The sequence below is a fragment of the Gavialis gangeticus genome, unplaced genomic scaffold, assembly GCF_001723915.1.
Source record: "Gavialis gangeticus isolate Ggan-Ray unplaced genomic scaffold, GavGan_comp1, whole genome shotgun sequence".
NCBI classification, from domain to species: domain Eukaryota; kingdom Metazoa; phylum Chordata; order Crocodylia; family Gavialidae; genus Gavialis; species Gavialis gangeticus.
Window position 1 is genome coordinate 131,279,153 of NW_017729025.1, and position 5,397 is coordinate 131,284,549.

Here is a 5,397-nt window from a genome sequence, read left to right on the forward strand (position 1 = left end):
CAGCTTGCGGGCTGAGGGCAGGTGAGGCTCGGGCCCCGTACGGTCGAGCGGGGCTGCGATGGTACAATTAAAGTCCCCACCGACAAGAAGCAGGTCGTCGTCCTCGCTGACGTCGCGCAAAAGGCAGGCAACTGATATAAAAAGCTTAATATATTAAATTTAGAATCCATCATCAACAGGATTATAGAAAATAAGCAAGGCAAGAACTTCTTGGGGTAGTATCTTTTACTGGATGGACTATGCAGCTGCAATAAGGTTAGAGAAGGTTTTGAATGCAACAACAAAGAAAGTCTTGCATGCAAAAGCTTGTCTAATTTTATCTTAACTACATAGTCAGTCCAATAAAAGGTATCACTGTAAGAAATTCTTGCCCCTCACTAAATTTCTGGACCATCATGGCTACAACACCAATCTTATGCTACTAGAAAATAAGAAATCTAAAAAATTATCACTTTTTAGGCAGGAATGATATTTTTGTCTATAATGATGGAGAAAAGATTAATAAATATTTCAATTCTATATTTGGAAAATAGACAGACTATGTCATATAAAGATGACAAATTATTTACTTTTACCACATTAAGTCAATGAGAATCAATTTAAATCAAAACATTTTCACTCAAGAAAGTCTATATAACTCACATGACAGAGTTTTAAAATAACTGACTCTCCAGACTGTTGTTGTTCATTTTTGATAAATTATAGAATTATCAGGAAATTACAGAAGAAATGGAGAATGCCACTGTTGTTGTAGTATTTTAAATGGGTAAACAGGATGATTTGGATACATTTAAACTGAATAAGTTTAGGTTAGGCTGATATCAATCACAAGCAAAATAATAGGAATGGCAAATACAGCACTATTTAAATAAAGAATTAAATAATAGAAATAAGTTATGACAAACATTATCCCAAATGATCTCAATATTGTTCTTTGACAAGAGTGCAAGATGCGTTGATGATAAGCCCTGTGTTGGGTGAAACATATTTGTAATTCTGTAAGATATTTTACTTAGAACTACATTACAGTCTGATAAAAAAAGTATCTTCCTGTATTAAAAGCTATGTGCCTGTATTATTCCTAAAAGAAAGTTCCCCCTGGAATCACAGGAGAAGCCCAGCCTCTCTCATCTTTCAAATGAACCACTGAAAAATATTTAAGCTTTGTTGCTTATCAAATAAAAATCACAGCCTCCTGTTGTATGCTTGCAGATGTACAGAGATATGTATATAAAATAACTGTGTATAAATTTTCTTACCAAACATGAAATACTGTATGAAATCTAACAATAATTAAACTGAAAAAAGGTTTGTGAAATTTGTTTTGAAACCACATATACCATGTGTTGGCCTTTTAAATGAACTATGGATTTATTTTTTCAACAGTTAATGAACAATTATCAACCTCTCGTCTTCCTGCAAGTAGAATGGATATATATCTATACCAGCATACTCTGCCTTAACCAAGTGTAAAAGTGGAATGGACACATGAGATATAGCCCTACACTGGTATAGTATTATCTATTGTATAATTAGGTTTTTTAAAATTGAGGTAATTACTATACACCAGTATAACTTATACTGGTGTGCCTGTCACGTGTCCACAGCTCTAATAATTTTCAACTCACTGAGGATAGCCGTGCTCTGACTATTGCCTGCTCTCCTGATGCCTCATGACAGGGCACCATGGGTGCATACACGCATACTAACTTTCTGATAGTTAAGCCAACTTAACTTTAGGTCAACTTAATTGTCAGAGCATACACCTCTATGTGGAGCAGAGTCGACTTAAAAGCAGCACAATACACCTCCAGGGTGTATTATCTTGAGTCGTATTAGTTAAAATAACTTAGCTCACAAGACAGCTGCCTCCATGTCAAGGAGCTGTGTGTACGCTCTGACAGGGCTTAACTTAAGTCAACTTAGTCGACTTAGTTAAGTCGCTTTAAGTGGACATTGTATGCGTGTACACACCCTGTAATAGCAGACTACAGCAGTGGTGCCCAACTTATCCAGCCCCACAGGCCAAATAAGTTGTGCAGGGCCAGTTCATGGGCCAGACCAGGTTGGCACACATGATCAATTTGTGGAAGGATCATGGCCATAGAATGATCCTGTATGGCAGATCCAGGCGTGGACTGACGTTGCGCACCAGCCTGATCCAGCACATGGGGGCCATATCATCTGGCCTGAGGCACCTCAGAGTCATAGCAGGGCAGCTCCTTGCCCAGGGCAAGGAGCACCACTGGCTGCTGCCATGCTAATCGTGATAGTGAAGTCACCTGTCACTGTGGCAGTGGCTATTTTTCTGTCCTCTCAAAGGCAGAGTTTGGGACTGCTGTTCTGGTTTCCCCCTCCCCCCTAAAGTGATGCTACTGGAACTCCCCACAGCTAGACGACAGCTGCATGTGCTGGATCCAGCCTGCGGCCCACAGGGTGAGCACCACTGATGGAGGTGTAACACCACAGCTAGGCTCCTGAGGCATTTGCAACACATGGGGACAGCTGCAACTTCTGGCTGCTGCTGTGCTTCCAGAGCAATCATATGGCTGCGGTGGCAGTGTTTTTTTTGTGTTCCACTCCCCTTCATCCCCCTTAAGTCAGCACCTGGGATGGCTGCCCTGGTTGCCCCACCCTAGTTATGCTACTGACCACTGGTCTATACTCTGTGTATGGACCCATGTAAAACAGTTTAAATGTGGTTTAAACCTGAAACAGGCAGACATTTAAAAAGCTGCCTGGAATGGCTCAAAAGTGTACCTGGAAAATCAGTGCACCATATGCTAGTACACTTGTGAACCAGATGCATCCCATACTACATAATTCCTCACTTCCCCTCCTTCTCCCACCACTGCAACTGGCCACTCTGCAGCCAGAACTCTATGGTTCCTTTATTTTTCCTTTTGTTGGCACTTTTTAATGAATAACCTCCCTTGTACTATTTGTTAAATAAACAGCTTAGTGCATCCTTACTCCCTGTTTGACTGTGGCCCATCATCATGCCCTTCAAGCCCCTGGGAATGCTAAACATAGGTCCAAGCATTTCCCCCATTCTACCTAGAATGCTAGGGAACTATAGCTGTGGACTTCTGAGCACCAACAACCGTGAACCAGTTCCCAGTTGTAACAACTAAACCATACCTAAATGTTACCATCTGCTACTCCAGGGAAGTTTGTCAACTTTCTGAACAAAAGCCAGGTATAAATTACATTGGTATACAAAACTGATGTATATCATGCCAACAAAAACCTGTTGTGGGTCCACACCTGTAGCTTAGTGAGAAGACAGATTGATGCCACTGACAGACATAAAAATAAATTACTTTCTTCAAACCAGATAAAGTTGATGACAACAGAAGCAGCCTGACCACATCTTTGCCATTCTAACCTATATAACCCACAAATAGTAGATGCTGTATCTTTAAAGTTTGCTAGTACAAGTGTTTAGAAGTAAACAGATCAATTTCTAACTTCAAGGACACTGACACAATCTCTTTTACCCTCACAATGTTTCAAAAATTTCATGTTTGAACTGAGCGCAAACTCCAGTTCTCAGTCTCACTTGATTTTAACTAGGCAATAGATTCAGGCATACAATGCTTGTGTAATTTTGAACAAGGCTGCTTTATCAAAGTGGGGATAGATATTAGTGAAAATTATCAGCAAAAATATTGGTAAAAAACAGACTACTGTGTACACTTGGAATTTGCGCATCCCTTTGTATAACGACAGTGGTATTCAATTTACTGGCAAAGTTAATACACAGAGGAGTAGACCTTTCAAGAAGGAAAAACATTACATTCAACAACTGAATCCGATTTTTTTATATTTAGCCTTTATTAACTGCTCAAGGCTTAGATGTTACACCAACCTCTCCAATCAACCCACCTACGTACTAGGTGTTGCAAAAACTTGCCCTGACAGGATAAGTGGAGGACACAATACCTTGAGCTTTGAAACTTGCTGGGTTTTTTTAAATTAATGCCACAATCTCTTTTTAAAAAATACCTGTGCCATATTCGCACAGATTGCAGATCAATGTATGCATGCTCCAAGCTCCCCTTTGCATTCACGTGCAGGAACTCTGCAGGGCTGGGTCCCGTACACCAAGTTTGAGCCTGACAACTGATTCATCTTAAACCAAACATAAGCCCTACATGAATTAACCCACATTCCCTACAGGAATTAACCTGCCAATGCCCATACCAATTCCTAGCATGGAAGGACAAATATGACAACTTGAGCGAATACAGAAATGATGGACGGTATGGCTTTAATGTGCCCGGACAGACCTGCAGATAAGTGAATCTCTTGTGATAAACTATTTCACACTAGCACAGTAATATCAAGGGTCTGCTTGGGTGCTTTATATGAAGCACTTCAGGTCTTTCAGCAAATTGCTGTGAAGACTTCAACAGAGGCCGCCTTCATTCAGTATTACACCCCACCCGGCTCTGGTCCTACATCCAAGAAAACAATCAAGCCTAGTGCAAGAGTGATATTGTAGCCATGATGGTTCAGAAATTATGCAAGGCCAGGATTTCTTAGGGCAGTATCTTTTATTGGACCAACTATGTAGTTGGAATACAGTTAGACAAGCTTTCAAATACAAGACATTCTTCCTCAGGGACCTAAAGAAAGTCCCCAAGCAGATACTTGATATGGAGCACTATTACCTTGCTAGTGTGAAACGAACTTCAACTGGTTTAACTATCCCAGGAGAATCGCTTATCTGCAGGTCTGTCCAGGCACCTGTTACAGCCATCTGCCCCATAATTTCTCCATCTACTCTAGTTGCCAGGTGGGTCCTTCCATGGTAGGCATCAGCATGGGCATTGGCAAGTCGTCCCTGAACCATTAGCAGTCTCTCATGCGGTTTCATTGCTGCGTGGAAAATGTTTGGTTTAAGACCGTGGTTCCCAACCTCGGGTCACGACCCAAATAAGGGATGTGGGGGCAGTGGCAAAGGTGCCTCACACAAAGGACGAGCCACGCCTAGTGCCAGGAACTCCCCTGTCCCCACCCCTGGGCCCCCGCCACCACACTCTGCTCCCAGCAGCGGGTTACTGCAAAAAAAAGGTTGGGAACCGCTAGTTGAAGACGATGCAGTTATCAGGGTCTCACTCGGGGTCAGGGTCCCAGCCCTGCCCAAATCCACCAGGAAGAGCTGAATGCAATGGGAAGCTTGCAGCACACCTGGGCACCTTGATCTGAGGAAGAGCGTTTGACGCTGGAAACCTTGTTTAACTTTATCCCAACTCCACCGCGGGTCCAATAAAAAGATGTCACCCTAAGAAACCCTTGCCTCCCCCCTCGACCCTTTCATCACCATCTGCCCCTCTTCTGCCAAGCACCCCTCCCCCTATTGTCCCGGGAGAGAACCACGGTTCTACACTG

The 5,397-nt window shown here is 42.3% G+C and overlaps 1 protein-coding gene across 1 annotated transcript in view; it reads right to left on the reverse strand.

Annotated features, from left to right (window-relative positions):
- Positions 1–5,397, reverse strand: part of PARVA (parvin alpha) — a 150,722-nt gene that overhangs the window by 144,475 nt on the left and 850 nt on the right. The window lies entirely within an intron of this gene.